The sequence below is a fragment of the Garra rufa genome, chromosome 2 (assembly GCF_049309525.1).
Source record: "Garra rufa chromosome 2, GarRuf1.0, whole genome shotgun sequence".
NCBI classification, from domain to species: Eukaryota; Metazoa; Chordata; class Actinopteri; order Cypriniformes; family Cyprinidae; genus Garra; species Garra rufa.
This window is the reverse complement of record NC_133362.1, coordinates 42,411,193-42,429,717: the sequence shown is the minus strand read 5'-3', so window position 1 is coordinate 42,429,717 and position 18,525 is coordinate 42,411,193.

Genomic DNA, 18,525 nt, shown 5'->3' with positions numbered 1-18,525 from the left:
AATATGAGTGTACTAAGTGGATAAAATTTTAGCACAACGGGCCTACAATGAACAAAGTGAAATGAATGGGCTATATGCTATCAAAAGGACTAGGTTGTGAATGCTTGCGCCATGGCAACGACCCCTTAAACACAGATCAGACCTGAAACTAATCACACTTCGCTTTCAGCTCTTTCTGTGGAGTAGCTGTAACTGTGGAGATAATTTAACGCTACAACGAAAAATACTTAGTCATTCAGAAAACTGCTAATTCTTGAGGTTTAGGAAATTGCGTACTTTACATCAAATCTATGCACAGTAAATAACACTTTAATGTGTGTATTTGGGTGCCCATAATCTTTTTGCATGTGGGGTGGTTCTTCAAATGTCTGTAAAACGACTATAAGTCGTTTAGAAATGTATAAAAAATACTAGTTAGGTTAGTAAGTCTACCTAATATCAAAAGCTTCAAAAACTGGTAAGTCTATTTTTTCTGGATTAATTATTTACATTTTTTAAAATATGTTTATGAAAATAACATTGCTGATATAACCGAGAAATGTGTATTTTAAAGTAATAACAAAACAACATCAAAATAGTAAATGTATGTAGTTGACCATACAAAATTACTTTATTTCTTTTATAATATAATATATGCAATTTGACTTAATATCAATTGAGAGTTGGGTTATTCCACATATGTCAACTGGTGATTAAAAAAATATATATTCATATGGTGTTAACTTTCAAACGTTTAACTTTCAGCACCTCAGAAATGTATTTCTTTGATATGTATGACCCTGGACCACAAAACCAGTGTTTTAAACTCAAATTTATTTCAGTGTTAAACAACCAAACAAAAAGTTCATTTCCAACTACCTTTTTACATCTTTATAGCTCACTGGCCTGAATCTGATTATGACAAAGAAAACTGAAGATATTTATCATGTCACCTTGCTGCCACCTATCCTGGACTCTTACAAATCAGCACAATGTCCAGAAAAGGTATGTGTAACTTAAATAGTATAGCATTATTATTAACCAAATAAACCACTTTTCATTATATATATATATATATATATAGAATGACCATCTTTTTATAATACTCTGCAAGTTGGGTAAGTTCTTGGAATGCTACCAATGTCCAAAACAAAAAGATAGCTTTAACATATTTTTATTTTCTGAATCTTTGCATTTTGATGTTTTGTGTGACGGACATTTTAAAAAATGGAAGTTTAATAGATTGAATAAAATAAAAAAGTTTAATAGATTGAATATCGTGGGAGAAAACGATAAACATTAAAAAAAGCACACACATACACACACAATGTTGCATAACTGTTGTGCATTTCAAGTTCTTGTATCTTTAGACACACAATGAAGCCACACATTTAAGCATTTGTGTCAATTCACTCCATGGGGTATTACCTGGTTTCTCTGGTATCTCTGAACCTTATAAAATCCCACTCTTTTGTGTCCTCATCCCTATCCTTGAAAAATAGTATAAAAGAGAAAGTACAAACATACTGCGGTATTGGTCACCCTGGTTACATCTAGCAACAGAGTCCCCAGGTTGGCTTCACAAGTCCTTTTCATTAGTCAAAGGCCCTTATTCTTTCCACAAACCTTTGCACATTCATTACCCCACTCGGTTAGATTCTTTGTACCCATACTTCAGAGCTCTTTTTTATATTCTGTCCCAGTTTGCTGGCTCAGGGGGAGCATGCAAGTTGTTATTTTGGGAAAAAGGAAACTAGATTTGAATGAAACTGTGTGCATGGTATAGGTATAGCTCTACTAGGGATTGGAGCAAGAGACACATGTTAAACAACAAAGAAATGATTTTCACAAGGTTCAGCTTCATTATCAGTTACATACTTCTCTAGCTCTGCACAATTCTTAATCTATACGTGTAGTCCGATTCCCGTACAAATAGCTCTTTTAATGGGACGAGGGAGTACTCAGAGATGAAGGAGGATTGGATCCAAATGCAGACAAAATGTCTTAATAAAGATAAAGTACAACAAGATACTGGAAATACGAGATACACAACAAACATACTAAGCAAACAAGAACTGGAGCTGAGAACTCCAACTAATGCCAGGGAAGACAACCATACAGTGCCTTGTGAAAGTATTAGTATTATTTTCCAATTAATCAAAACATTTGTTTGTTTTCCTTATGTTTTGTTATGTTGCAGCCTTATGTTAAACTGCTTTAAATACCCACCCCCTACATTAATCTACGCTCTGTACAACATAATGACGAAGCAAAAAAATCAAGTTTGTAACAATTTTGCAAATTTATTAGAAATAAAAAAATGATTCCATTGCATAAGTATTCATACCCTTTTGTAGATGTTACTACACTTCGACTGGAGTTAATCTGTGGCAAATTAATCTGAATGAGTATGATTAGGAAAGGCACACACCTCACAATAAAAGGTCTAACAGCTGAAAATACATATCAGAGCAAAAACCAAGCCCTGGGGTCAAAAGAACTGCCTGAAGAGCTCAGAGACAGGATTGCATCAAGGCACAGATCTGAGGTAGAGTTTAAAAAGAATTTATACTGCATTGAAGGTTCACAGAAGAATGTAGCCCGCATTACCCATAATAGAAGAAGTTCGGAAGAACCAGTACTCTTCCTACAGTAGAGCAGTAGACCAAGAACCTGATGGTCACTCTAGTTGAGCTCCATGATCATATATGCAGATGGGAGAAACTTACAGAAAGACAAACATCACTGCAACACTCCACCATTTCAGTATTTATGGCAGTGTGGCAATACTCTCCTCAGTGAAGAAAACACACTTGGAATTTGCAACGACACACCTAAAAAACTCTTAGATTGTGAGAAACAAGATTCTCCGCTCCGATGAACCTCAATTCCAAGCGTCATGTTTGGAGGAAACCAGGCACTTCTCATCACCTGCACAGTAGCATCCCAACAGTAAAGTGTGCTGGTAGTAGCCTCATGCTGTGGGCTGTTTTTCAGCAGCAGGGACTGAAGAACTCATCAGAGTAGAAGGAAAGCTCAACACAGGAAAATATAGAGATAGCTGTAATGAAAACCCAGTCCAGAGCATTCAGAACCTTAGACTGGGCAGAAAGTTCAAGCTGACAGAGCTTGAGAGGTAAAGAGGTGAGGAGAAGAATGGCAGATCATTGCCAAATGCAGATGTGCAAAGCTTGTCACATCATACCCCAAAAGACTTGAGGCTGTAAAGTTGAATTACAACTAAATACCTAAATACCATGTTCAGGGTATGAATACTTATGCAATGTACACCTCCAGTCAAAAGTAAAAGTTTGGACACACTTCCCAATCAAAGAGAATGGGAAGTGTGTCAAAACTTTTGACTGGTAGTGTACTTATTTCACTTTAATACATTTGCAAAGTATGTTTTTTTTTTTTTTTTTGCTTTCTCATTAAGGCATATGGAGTGTAGATTGATGTGGGAAAAAAATTTAATTTAAAGCAGTTTAACATAAGGCTGCAACATAAAACGTGAAAAAAAGAAGGGGTGTGAATACTTTTGCAAGGCACTGCATAAATTTGCATAAGGCACAAATGAAAACACCTGGAGACAATGAAGGAACTAATTAATAAGGAATCTACAATCTGACTACAAAACTAAATCAGGTAACAGGACACTAAGAGCAAAACTTAAAAGTCCATAAACAGACACAAAACAAGAAATATGAGTTGGTACTACATAATGAACTTTACAGTGTAGTCCAATTCCAGAAAGAAAGATGAAAAGATAGACATCCCAAAAAAGGTGTTGCAAAAAGAGTTTAGGCTTACATAGTACAAAGGTGCTTCAAAAGGTTCTTCAAGTGATGCCATAGAAGAACCATTTTTGGTTCCACAAAAAACAATCAGTTGAAGTTTCTTTAAAGAACCATCTCTTGCTTAAGTTTTGTGAAACAGAATGTTAAAGGTTCTTTATGGAACCATCTAGACAAAAAGGTTCTTCTATGGCATTGCGAAGCACCTTTATTTTTAAAGTTTAGTTCAGGGTAAGCTAAACAACATTATTTGGAAGATTAATGACTTATTTCAATTATGTTAAAAGTTACATATTGTAGCTTTAAAGATACACATTATATGTTTTATTATAGATATTATTAGAAAATAATACTAATAATGTTTCCTAAGCATTTCTTCCTCAAACGTTTGTTAATAGAATCAAGTAAGGAGTATCATTTATGGGGAATCCAAATCTGAACCAGTCAATATTTGCATTCCTGTTGCTCAGCTGTGCTGTGAAAACTGTCCAGCCTTGATTCATGCTAGCTGACACATACGCTGCTAAAGCACCACTTCCAGTCATCCTTCAATGACACTTCCTTATTTAACAGACAAGAAAACTGTGTGCCCCTTCACTTTCTCTTATTGCTGTGGCAACAAACTGATTAATGCTGCCTTTCTCTAATGCTCTTTGTGAACGGTAACAAAGCATCCATTTCCTGAACCAGCCGAGCCTGTAAAATATAACAATGTTTGCCAGCCAGCCTGGCCTTTTCCAGAGATGGTCATGACCATGAACTGATGAAGTGCCTGTACTTACACAAGGATTACTCTTCTATTTGTGTTTTGTGCTTGTTAAACACACATATATTTGTCTCATACTGTCATTCTTATTGGCTTATTTTAGTTTTATCAGTGTAGACATTTGATGCTGTTTTTTTTTTTTAAATAAATACATCCACACATACATACAGTTGAGGTTAAAAGTTTATTGCAGAATGTGCAAAATGTTAATTATTTTACCAAAATAAGAGGGATCATACGAAATGCATTTTTTAATTAATACTGACCTGAATAAGATATTTCACATAAAAGACGTTTACATATAGTCCACAAGAGAAAATAATAGTTGATTTTATAAAAATGACCCCATTCAAAAGTTTACGGCAAAATAAGAAATCTTTATTCTGTTCTAAAGTTTCCACCCCCCGGCTCTTAATGCATCATTTTTCCTTCTGAACCATCAGTGAGTGTTGAACCTTTGTATTAGTTGCATATGAGTCCCTCAGTTGTCCTCAGTGTGAAAAGATGGATCTCAAAATCATACAGTCATTGTTGGAAAGGGTTCAAATGTGACCTTGGACCACAAAACCAGTCTTAAGTCGCTGGGGTATATTTGTAGCAATAGCCAAAAACACATTGTATGGGTCAAAATTATTGATTTTTCTTTTATGCCAAAAAACATTAGGAAATTGAGTAAAGATCATGTTCCATGAAGATTTTTTGTAAAATTCCTACTATAAATATATCAAAATGTAATTTTTGATTAGTAATATGCATTGTTAAGAACATAATTTGGAGAACCTTAAAGGTGATTTTCTCAGTATTTTGATTTTTTTGCACCCTCAGATTCCAGATTTTCAAACAGATGTATCTCGGCCAAATATTGTCCTATCCTAACAAACCATATATCAATAGAAAGCTTATTTATTGAACTTCATATGATGCATACATCTCAGTTTTGTAAAATTTAACCTTATGACTGGTTTTGTGGTCCAGGGTCACAAATACACAAAAAAATACTGAAAAAAAAAAAAATACTTTTGAGACCTGAAGTATTTTTCTGAAGAACAGCAGGCAGTTTAACTGTTCAGGACAAACAACGGACTCATGAACAACTATCACTAAACAAAAAGCTGCGGATCATTTAGGTAACAACACAGTATTAAGAATCAAGTGTATGTAAACTTTTGAACAGGGTAATTTTTATAAATTAAACTATTTTCTCTTGTGGACTATATGTAAATGTCTTTTATGTGAAATAGCTTTTTTCTGGTCAGTACTAAATAAAAATTAACAAACATTTTGTATGATCTCTCTTATTTTGGTAAAATAATTAACATTTTGCAGATTCTGCCAGGTAAACTGCAAGGTATGTAACGATCGGCCTTATCGGTAGATGTTACAGTGATTTAAAAGGGGTAAGATTATGCTGTGTGAGATAAAATAAGTGTTTTAAAAAGATGAGACAACAACAAAAAGTAAACTGAATAAATAAGTGTGTTTACACAAAGCACCAGGAACTAAAACAACACAATAAAACCAGAATAACTTAGGCTGTTAAAAGTCCTTTGGTTCCATACCATAAAACAGTCCTTAAGAAATCCAGCGTGTTGAAAGTTCCAAGTAAAAGTGTCCACCAGTGTATATACAGTCCATAGAAGTGTAATCCAATAAAAGTGATGCTGGAATGGCAAGTCCTTAAAAAGAAACTCCTCAATCCAACAATTGTGGTCAATGACCCAGATTGTGTGCCATGCACATGACACATGACAGGCACATGACAGGCAGACCCAGACTCATTTAAAGACATACACACATTAAAATGTTTAAGAGGAATAAAATGGCTAAAACAACATGAAAACCTATTAAAACTCAAATATACATAAAATCATAATATATCGAGCAGGTTAAAACATGTGTCCTGTGTGACAGTGTCACAAGGTATGTAAACTTTTGACCTCAACTGTACATCAATTAATTAGAATGTTGTGGAAAAGTTCATCTATTTCAGTAATTCAACTCAAATTGTGAAACTTGTGTATTAAATAAATTCAATGCACACAGACTGAAGTAGTTTAAGTCTGTGGTTCTTTTAATAGTGATGATTTGGCTCACATTTAACAAAAACCCACCAATTCACATCTTAACAAATTAGAATATGGTGCCAATCAGCTAATCAACTCAAAACACCTGCAGGTTTCCTAAGCCTTCAAAATGGTCTCATAGTTTGGTTCACTAGACTAGGCTACACAATCATGGGGAAGACTACTGATCTGACAGTTTTCCAGAAGACAATCATTGACATCCTTCACAAGGAGGGTAAGCCACAAACATTCATTGACAAAGAAGCTGGCTGTTCACAGAGTGCTGTATCAAAGCATGTTGACAGAAAGTTGAGTGGAGGAAAAAAGTGTGGAAGAAAAAGAAGCACAACCAACCAAGAGATCGCAGCTTTGTCGACTCCTGAACCACAGACAACATCAGAGGTGTCTTACCTGGGCTAAGGAGAAGAAGAAATGGACTGTTGCCCAGTGGTCCAAAGTTACCTTTTTTCAGATGAGAGCAAGTTTTGTATTTCATTTGGAATCCAAGGTCCTAGAGTCTGGAGGAAGGGTGGAGAAGCTCATAGCCCAAGTTGCTTGAACTTGGGGTGCAATGTCATCTGCTGGTGCTGGTCCACTGTGTTTTTGAAACATTTACTAAGAAATTTTAGATTACTTCATGCTTCCTTCTGCTGACCAGCTTTTTAAAGATGCTGATTTCATTTCCCAGCAGGATTTGGCACCTGCCCACACTGCCAAAAGCACCAAAGGTTGGTTAAATGACCATGGTGATGGTGTGCTTGACTGGCCAGCAAACTCACCAGACCTGAACCCCACAGAGAATTTATGGGGTATTGTCAAGAGGAAAATGAGAAACAAGAGACCAAATATGCAGATGAGCTGAAGGCCACTGTCAAAGAAATCTGGGCTTCCATACCACCTCAGCAGTGCCACAGACTGATCACCTCCATGCCACGCCGAACTGAGGCAGTAATTAAAACAAAAGGAGCCCCTACCAAGTATTGAGTACATATACAGTAAATAAACATACTTTCCAGAAGGCCAACAATTCACTAAAAATGTTTTTTATTGGTCTCATGAAGTATTCTAATTTGTTGAGAGTGTGAATTAGTGGGTTTTTGTTAAATGTGAGCCAAATCATCACAATTAAAAGAACTAAAGACTTAAACTACTTCAGTCTGTGTGCATTGAATTTATCTAATACACGAGTTTCACAATTTGAGTTGAATTACTGAAATAAATGAACTTTTCCACAACATTGTAATTTATTAATGTACAGTTGAGGTCAAAAGTTTACATACCTTGCAGTTTACCTGGCAGAAGTTTCACAAATGCTGTAAAAATATTGTAAAATAAAGCATCATACCATTTGTTAAACATTATTCTGTATGGACACCAGTTGCATATTTTTTAAACCTTTAAAACAATGTAAGCTATGCAGTTCATGTCAAACCTTAACCAGTGCTGTACCTTCCAGTATTTTCCTATTTTCCTTAGTCAGTGGTGCACAGGAAGAGTTGTGTAACAATAAGTGCCCAGAATCATAAGAGGCCAGCATTACATAAGAAATGCCAGCAGGAGGGAATTATCTGTCCTGGACAGTCACATATTGAGGTGCTGACAAATAACAGCCTTATGAAATATGCTTCTGGGAAACTGAACAGGGACTGTCAAAAATCTACTGGCTGTCTGTGTACATGACTGTATAAGTGACATTACAAAACGAATAGCTCTGCCTTTAAATTTTGATTAAGCTACGGTGCTGCTGCAAAAATGACAATAAACACAATATTTCTGTCCTTATGCTGTTTTTCCACAAACCTTATGTCACTTCCTGGAGTATGATGTCGTAAGGACTTGGTTTGGTTTAAGGGATATAACAAAAGAGATATATAATTGACATTGAAAACACATGATTGACAGTGTTAGGTGTAACACATTACAAGTAACGCAAGTTACGTAATAATATTACCTTTTCCAAGTAACTAGTAAAGTAACGCATTACTTTTTAATTGACAAGAAAATATCTGAGTTACTTTTTTAAATAAGTAACGCCAGTTACTCCCCCCCCCCCCCCATTTGTTGATTAAAAGCTCTCCCGTCCCCATGTTGAGAGAAATTGTGAGTAAGATGTTACTTTAGTTCTTTAGTTCTGTGACAAAAATTCATCTCACTCACTAAAAAAACAGATATGAATAAAAAAGTGAAATTCAATGCAAACCTGCAATAATTAAATATGTTAAATAATACAAATATCCTTTATGTATTTAATCCCATTTTACTAACCAATGTCTTTGCTACAGACCTTTGATGATCCAATTCATCCATACTAATAAGCAAAAATGACAAAAATGACCTGTTTTTTATTGCTGAAGAGTTCACATTTTTTCTTCTGCGGTCTACTGTACAGACGTGAATTTACTTTTCTCTAAGCCTGAGGCTTTTGCTGTAAAAAGGCTTTTACATTCGGCAAAAATAGAACTTTTTATATTAAAAACAAACAAGCAATCCCTGCCCAGATTTAAAAAGTAACGCAAAAGTAACGTAATTAGTTACTTTTTTAAAGGAGTAACTCAATATTGTAATGCATTACTTTTAAAAGTAACTTTCCCCAACACTGATGATTGATTACCAATTGAATCATTATTACAAAATAAATGAAGAAATAAATATTTTTTTAAAAAATTGCAATTTGATTGTAGGGAAGGAACTGAAACGAAAAACACCATAAAATCATCTGTTTTTATTTGACAACAAATGACAAAATCCACTAAAACCAAAGTAGTAAAATGATTTTAAATTCAACCCTATTTAATATGGTAATGAAAAACATATGATTTCCATATTTACATTGCAGTTTAATATTTTATCCAATTTATTATTAAAGGCACATGAAAATGTACCGAAGAGTAAGAATGGCCCACGTCTTTTACCCATTGTAAAATCATCGTCATCTTGTTGCTAATTTGCACTCTTTTAGTAATCTTACAAGCAGGATCTTTGGCATTTGAGAATGATTACTGGCAATTCAGGAAAACCCATGCAATTACTCACTGCTGTGTTGTGATCTCTGTGACGAGAGAAGACAAGAGCACAGCTGCTGCTGGGTCTTGTCATCCAAGTGTGATTTTCTCCAAAAAGGCAGCCGGCCTATCTGAATGTCAGAGGCAGAGAAGACAACAAAGCCCCAGCAGAACGGGGCCGAAGGCGATGACTTCTGCTCATGCTGTGGATTCTGATCAAGTGCTTGAAAGAAAACGAAAAACTCTGCTAGATCAGGTACTATCAGTATTATTTGCCTAATCAAACAATCTCTTATCAGAATGTACTTCGTATAAACTGTAGAGGAACCATGTCATATTGCTAATGCTTTCTATCTAAATATTGAAGGTAGTCTGTTTAAATTGGCATTAAATTGCAGCACATAATAAACCCAATTAGTAATCAGGATGCCTTGATGGACTAAAAGATTAGCTGCATGCCAGAACAAAGGCCCAGGTGCAAACACTGTCATTGAAAGACAAGCCTGATTACCATAAGTCCATAGAGACCCCACCTATGTAGATAAGGATCACAAACAGTTTGACAGTTTTTTCCACTTTATAGAGTGTTAATATTTACTAGCTGCACTAATAATAATATTAAAACACAATCTTGTACAGTTTACTCAAACTCAAACCTACATTTTTTAAAAACAATTTTAAATAGGTACATTTAACCTTTTACTATAGAATTTTATACTAACGTTGAATCATAATAAAAATATCTTATTTAATCAGCGTAATTATAGCCTTAATAAAACAATGTAAACAATACTAAATAATCTCATTTTTTATTGGAAGATATATCAATAAGATTCTATGTTCTCTATGAATAAATAAATATTCTGTATGGATAAAGGGTTTACTACACTTTCACAAGTTAACAAGTTATTGTTCTCTTTTCCAATGTTCTTTCACACGATGCTTTCGTTCTCTTTTTCTTACATTCTAGCGCCATCTAGGGACATACCGCAGAATGCAGCGCTTGAAAGACGTGCTGTCATATCAGCATGCTACATTACTGAGGGAAAAAGTCCAAAGACAAAGACAAGAGATGAAACTCCAGGATTCCAGACTCAGAGAAGGACATAAAGAACAGGTACACCCTCCTGGAATCAATGGCTACTTATTACTAATTTGTGTTCTTTAGAGAACAAACAAACAACAAGCGTAGTGGTGATTATTAGTTCTCGCCAGTAGAAGGCAGTGCTGAGAAAAAAACTTTTAGAGAAAGTGTTGCATTGTTTTCTGTTAGGCCTCTTGATATTTAAAGAGTATAAGAATATTGCAGGACAGAATTCAATATGCATATTCAAAATGCATTACTTTGTAATCGACAAGAAAATATATGAGTTACTTTTTCAAATAAGTAACGTCAGTTACTTTTCCCCCCATTTATTGATTAAAAGCTCTTCTGTCCCCATATTGAGAGAAATCGTGAGTAAGATGTTACTTTAGTTCTAAAATAAATGTGAACATGCATTAATTCATCTCACTCACTAAAAAAAAAAAAACAGATACAGTATTCCTCAAAATGAATAAAAACAGTGAAATTCAACTCAGAATATAATGCAAACCTGCAATAATTAAATATGTTAAATAATACAAATATCCTTTATGTATTTAATTCCATTTTATTAACCGATGTCTTTGCTGCCGACCTTCGATGATCCAATTTATCCATACTAATAAGCAAAAATTACTCAAGAAAATCTAACATTTGTTTTCCTTTTTTTACTGCTAAAGAGTTGATTTTTTTTTCTTCTGCGGTCTACTGCACAGACGTGAATTTACTTTTCTTTTGAGGCTTTTGGTGTGAAAAGGCTTTTACATTTGCAAAAAAAATATTTTTTTTCTTCAAAACAAACAAGCAAGCCCTGTCCAGATTTAAAAAGTAAAGCAAAAGTAATGTAACGTATTACTTTCCATAAAAAGTAACTAAGTAACGTAATTAGTTACTTTTTTAGGGAGTAACTCAATATTGTAATGCATTACTTTTAAAAGTAACTTTCCCCAACACTGGTGTATATTGTAAACCAAATTCACAAGTCAGCCTTGAACTTCCTGTAATGTCCAAGATGAGGTCCTGGACATTTTGGTTAAAGCCAGTCACACCCATCCCACATGTATACATACAAATATCCATACACCACCTTCTGTAGTGCAACAAACACATCATTCACATCACTGAGGTAGCCATTAGCATTTCAAATAAAGTTGACAGGTTCCTTTCTATCCATCAGAGCATTAGAGGAAGTCTCTGTGTTGAAATATTCATGACAGTGACCCACTGCAACCTTACCAGCAACTGCATTGACAAGTATACACTTCCTTACCATGGCTGCTCTTAGTGTATAGCCCTGAAAAATGTATGCCTAACCTTGCTACCCTCCCAAAGAAAAGAAAAATCACCTTTTAAAACTCTTTAATATCCACACTGAGAGTAAAATGAGATCAAATTGAGACATTTGCACCACTGCGATCTCACAAGTGTCTCCTGTTTCCAGTTTCAGAAGAAATCTCAACAATGTCTCAAACAGTGTTCACATTTCCCAAAACACTGAAAAGTTTGCAAAACTCAGATTTCAATTTACCCACTTATCATCTTATTCTCCCAAAACCAAATAATCTGGCCTGTTCTGTCCACATAAATGTTTATAGGTCTGTACTCTTACGGTAACAGTTTATTTTAAGGACCAGTTCTCACTTATAAGCATGCAAATTATTAGCACATGGCTGTTTATTAGTACTTATAAAGCATATATTAATGTTTTATTCTGCATGACCATATTTTAGATTCTTTAATACAACCCATACTTAAACTTAACATCTACCTAACTAACTATTAGTAAGCAGCAAATTAGGAGTTCACTGAGGCAAAAGACATAGTTAATAGTTAATAGTAAGTAGTGGCCCCTAAACTAATGTGTGACCACTTACTATTTGTTAAAATGGTCTGTTTGTGTATTTTTATTCTTCTTAAAATGGAATTTAGGCAAATCCCAAATAGGCTACAATGTGTTCAAAACACTAAAAGGGCATGAATGGCAAACATCTCTTTAGCGAAAATGAATCTTGATGTCCATGTAATGTCAATTGCGCTGTAGTGTAACACATTGCAGGACAGTAGATGTGTGTCTCCCAGTGCCACTTTGAAGTGTTACTGAAGTCCGTAGGATTGAGGAAGCCTGCCGTTGTAATATGGGGGAAGTAGTTGGTGTGGACTTGTGATTGACTTTGATTTTGGCCGTCTGGGTCGAGGACAATAAGAGGTAGCGACTGGGGGGTAAGGATGTGGGGGAGGGGGTCACTGCCTTATCAATCTCCTCCTATAAAAGCAAGACTTCTTCAGTGGGCTGTAATTGTGTCTTCTAATGACCAGCACTGGAGGGGAGGACAAAGGAAGAGCAATAAAGGACTTTATGGGCTGCCAGTAGGAAACCTTTGGTACAAACTGCTGAGCAAATGAAACTGCCCTGTTGTTTCCTCAGCCCGGCCAAAAACTTTGTCCAGACTTCATGATGTTGAGCCGGGACCAAAGCCGGCTGAGCCATGGACACCTGCTGGGGCCTAATTGGTCCCTGTTGCAGTTAATGGCTTCCTGTGGTTGCATGTTTACTTCTTATTCATTTTGTATGCTGGGGGTTCCCAGCTATGCTAAAAGACAGCGGTCCTCAGAATGGAAAGAAAAATCTCAAATGGGATCTTAATTGTTTCTCCTAGTGAGCAATGAGATTAAACACTCAAGTCAAGTCAAGTCACCTTTATTTATGTAGCACTTTTAAAAATACAGATTGTGTCAAAGCAGCTTTACAGAATTAAATAGGAAAATAGTGTATCAATAATCCAAAAGGACAATAGTAAACACTCTTTTTTTTAGATTTATTTTTTGGCCTTTTTGCCTTTATTATGATAGGACAAATCAGATAGGACTGGAAGCGAAGTGGGAGAGAGATAGGGGGCGGGATCGGGAAAGGTCCTCGAGTCGGGATTCAAACACGGGAGCCCGGAGCGCAACGGCACTACATGTCGGCGCACTAACCACACGGCTATTGGCGCCGACAACACTCCATTTTCAGATAAAGTCAGTTCACCATTCATCATCCAGGTCACTTCAGTTCAAATACTATCTGTGCTATAAAATCGACGATATCGATGGAAATTAAGTGTCCCCATCCAAGCAAGCCAGAGGCGGCAAGGAACCAAAACTCCATCAGTGACAGAAAGAAAAAACCTGGTTCAGTTGGGGAGCTAGTTTTTCTCAGCCAGACGGAACCAGCAGTTTATTCGAAGGCTGATGCAAAATAAAATTGTGCAGAAGACTTATCTGGTTCCTGATGGACATCTAGGTGACAAGGTCTTCACTGGGGATCTGTCTCTGGGCCTCATCTAGTTGAGTTTGTCTCCATTGACATTCAGGGCTGTAGAGGTCACCTAGAGGTCCGATAATTAACACCTCTTTTTTTTTTTTTCTCAGAAATTAGCAGTCAGAAATGACTAGAACTATGTATTCTGTTAGTTTTTTAAATTGGTATTTTTCGTCAGGCTGTGAAGAAATATACAGTAGAAGTGAGTATCATCAGCATAACAGTGAAAGCTAACACCATGTTTTCTGATGATATCTCCCAAGGGTAACATGAAAAGTAACGGCCCTAGTACTGAGCCTTAAGGTACTTCATACTGCACTTGTGATCAATATGATACATCTTTATTCACTGGTACAAACTGATGGCGGTCAGATAATTATGATTTGAACCATGCCAATGCACTTCCACTAATGCCAACAAAATGTTCTAGTCTGTTCAAAAGAATGTTGATGTTGATAGTGTTGAACGCAGTGCTAAAATCCAGTAGCACTAATAGAGAGTTACAACCATGATCAGATGATAGGAGCAGGTCATTTGTAACTCTAATGAGAACATTCTCAATATTATGATAAGGTCTAAATCCTGACTGGAAATCAGTGGCGGCTCCTGACAAATATCTCTGGGGGGGCAACTGTTCCGATTTTGGCAAAGATAACCGCTTTAATGGGTAAAATTATGATAAAATTCAGATAGCCAACTTTACAGCATTACATTGCATTGTTTGATTTGGTTTCCCTGTTCCTAGATGGCAACATCAGGCATGAATTGTACAAACTGTACATTATTTTGAATAGCTATATTAAATTTATCGCAATGGTCTCAAATACACTGAAACACTTCCACCATGGCCATCAAGAGACACATTGTCATCAACTAGTTTGCCCTCTAAGAGTAAAAAAAAAAAAAAAAAAAAAGCCATACTGCTTTACAATTAAAGACTTTTTATTTCTCATATTAAAACTGTAATTAATCAAATCTTTCCAGAACATATTCAGTATAAATTTGGCTGCCAATATGCAATCAATACAACTATTTAAAATTCAACATTTGGAGAATACAACATATAACATACAAGGCCATAACCAGGGTTTGAAAATTAGTGAGGTGTTAAGAATTGTGCTATAATAACACCCACAAATGCACTACATATAGCCTAAACTTCAAAATAGACAGACATGTAGATGATTGTGAAAGATTTTTTATTCAGTATAATGTTTTACATGGAAAGTTCGTTTTTTTTTAGCTGAGGGAATTTTTATTTTATAACAAGTTATAAAAATAACGTTAGAATAATGACACTGACATAAAACTAACGTTCAACTTTCCACTTTATAAACGTCCCAAAGTGTCACACTAAATTGGACAAACGAGTCAAAAAACACGTATAATAGGTGGATCTGGCAACATACGGAGGCCGCTGCACCCGCGCTCTCACTCAACGCGTTCTCAAGCCCCTTTCACTGCGCTAGCTTCTCGCAGCAAACACTCATGTGATATGAGATGGTTTAAACGGCTAAATAATCATTCGAAGAGCTTGACATTTTATTTTTTAATAAAAAAAAGTAAGCGAGGTCCGGACCTCGGTGACCTCATAGCTGGCTACGGCCGTGATAACATAAACAATTCACCATTTAATAACACACATCACTTGTATTGAAATTTTGCTCGCTTCTCTTTTAAGCAGGCAAAGTGATCAATTACCCTCTCATTAAAATCAGGCATGTTCCTGACAAGTTCCCTCTCCATTGAAAGCATGGCCGATGCATTCAGACGTCTCGCTACGCGTGCGTGCTGTACATCTTCGAGCACGCATCAGTGCGTATTACGAAATCACGTTGGGGCGAGCCCTCCCGGTGCCCATTGAAATGCATTGTAGGGTTCAAAATTTGAAAAAAAAAAATCTCACAATATAACTCTATGAGACCGGCTGGGGCGATTTTCAATCTGACTGAGATCGCCCCAAGGGGGCGGGGTTTTAGGTTGGAAAGTGACATTCAGGCTGTTGATTGTACCGTAATATGCAGACTAGGACTAGCAATATAAGAGTCTTTTTCTCCTCTCTTTTTTCGTGTGGCTCAAGGAGGGCGATGCACTATCGCCCACCATGGGCCAGCCGCCCCTGCTGGAAATCCTCACAGATACCATTTTTCTCTAAGAAGGAACATAGTTGTGAGGATACTACCTTTTCTAATATCTTTGACTGATTCCAACTTTAAAATCATCCTACATCGCTGCAGAAGTACCAACTCAGTGTTTACAAAGTGAAAATACAAAGAAGGTCAAACACCCTTTACAAAAAAAGATAAAACTGCAATGTAGGACAATTTTGAAGTTGGAGAAGAAAATGAGATGGGAGTTTTTCGACCTACCCTAACTGTATTGACCCAGATTACACAGAGTACACATGCGCATTGCAGAGCTAGACAAGACAAGCATTTGATGTTAAAAAGTATAGAAATTACAATTTTTTTTTTGACAAATTAATAATAGTCAGAAGAGGAACTATGACTTGAGGAAGCACCTCTTTTAACAGCTGATGTGATACTGTGGCTGACGGCTTCATGGTTACAATTTGATCACTAATAGTATCGATCTTGGAAGTAAAGTTATTTTTCATAATTTAATCACTGTATTAAATAAACACCTAAGGTTGTGTTTATTTTCTTCTAAAAGAGGCAAAAAGTAATCAGATCTAGCAGTTTTTAGGGCTTTTCTGTAGGATGGGGTACTTTCCCGCCATGCAATATGAAATACCTCTAGTTTTGCTAATTTAAGCTCCATTAGAGAGCTAAATGTCATCCTCAGATTTTTCTTTTAAAAAAAGCTTCACATATGTCTCCTCTACAGTTTGAAAAGAGATCTCATCAGTGTTTTAAACTGTGCCAGGATTTGTTAAAATGTCAGAGCCTGCAATCAAAGGTTAGAGCAGGGGTGTCCTGGAGGGCCACTGTCCTGCAGAGTTAAGCTCCAACTTGCCTCAATAAACCTGCCTGGAAGTTCCTAGTTCCTAGACCTTGATTATCTGGTTCAGTTTTGTTTATTGGGGATGGAGCTAAACTCCACGGGACAGCGGCCTTCCAGAAACAGGACTACACAACCCTGAGTTAGAGATTCCTTTTTCACATTTCATCCTCTTTCCATCCTCAGTTTGCTCTCTTTGTCACAGAAATTTGTCAGCATTCAGAAGGTCAGGTCAACCCTCTCACATGATGATGCATACTTGAGGTGTCTACCTAAAACACGCTACTACCTGGTGAGATCAGCATTACCCAGCTTTCTCTCTTCATATTTACTAGGACTGAATGCAAATTAATAAAATGCACATGATTAATCATCTCTAATCTGGCCTTTATGAGGTTCTGGAACTGCAGAAACAGCTGAAACAACTCGGGTATCTTCAGAGTCGCAAGGAACAGGAGGTGTTCAGGTTCTGGACAGAACAACACAGAAGCACATGCCAACTTGAGAAGCAACTACAGGAAATAGGTGAGAGCTGATGCTATGAACAGTGCTGTTTTCACACTGAATCAGTTATCAGTTCACAAAACCTATTTGCTTGAAGATATCAAAAACTAGAAAGTACGTGTGCCATGACATTACAATGTTCTTTTTTTTCTAGACAAGGTAGAATAGTAATACCTTAGGCTGGGCGATATAACTAAAACAGCCATTGTATCCGCATTGGTTAGTAAAATATAGTTTAAAAAAATCACAAATCAAGGCATGTTTGTACTGATTCACCAAAATTAATTCAACTTACCAACCTAAACACTGTTTTTTTCTGCTTAAGTTTAAATCTGCAATTAAAAAAAAAAACATTCTCATTTGTTGTCACTACCATTTTATGCTGCCAGAACACAGCAGTAATTCCAGCCCAGATGTGACCCTTGAGGACCTGCTGGAACAGAAGTCTGTGTCTTTACCAAAACTTCAGATCACACCCGATGACTCCATAGCACAGCACAAACATGTAAGTTGTTGCCATTGAATGACTTGCCATCCAAGTTATTGCTCACAACACTTCAGCTGCAGAATTCAGTTGTCTTTGCGTTTCTAAGCTAGCCTGGGTTCCCCCATGCCCGATTTTATTCATGCTGCTAGGCAGCCTGGAAACCATGGACCAAATTTTTGACCTCAGATAGGGAACCAATCACAGAACGGGGAGGGAGCAGCAAGACGATGACGCCTTCTATGCGACTCACCGAAGCAGTTTGTTTATAAATATGGATCCAGCATGGCAGCAGACGCGAAGTTATCTTTCGATGCAGCCTTAGATAGTTACACACAAGGCCGTTTCTCAATACCAAGTACGCAAAGTTCGGACTTGGAAGTTTGACTTGGGAGTACGAACTCCCGAGGACGTGAGGATGCAAGTCCTGCAATTCTGCAAATGGAACAGCAGTGTACTTTATAACGTCAGTCAGCTCGCCTTTTCTACTCCGGTTATCTTCACTGCTTCACTGTATGTATTTACAATAAGACGAAATATGATATCAACCACCTCTGCCTCTTTTCGTTTTCATTTAAACATATTAA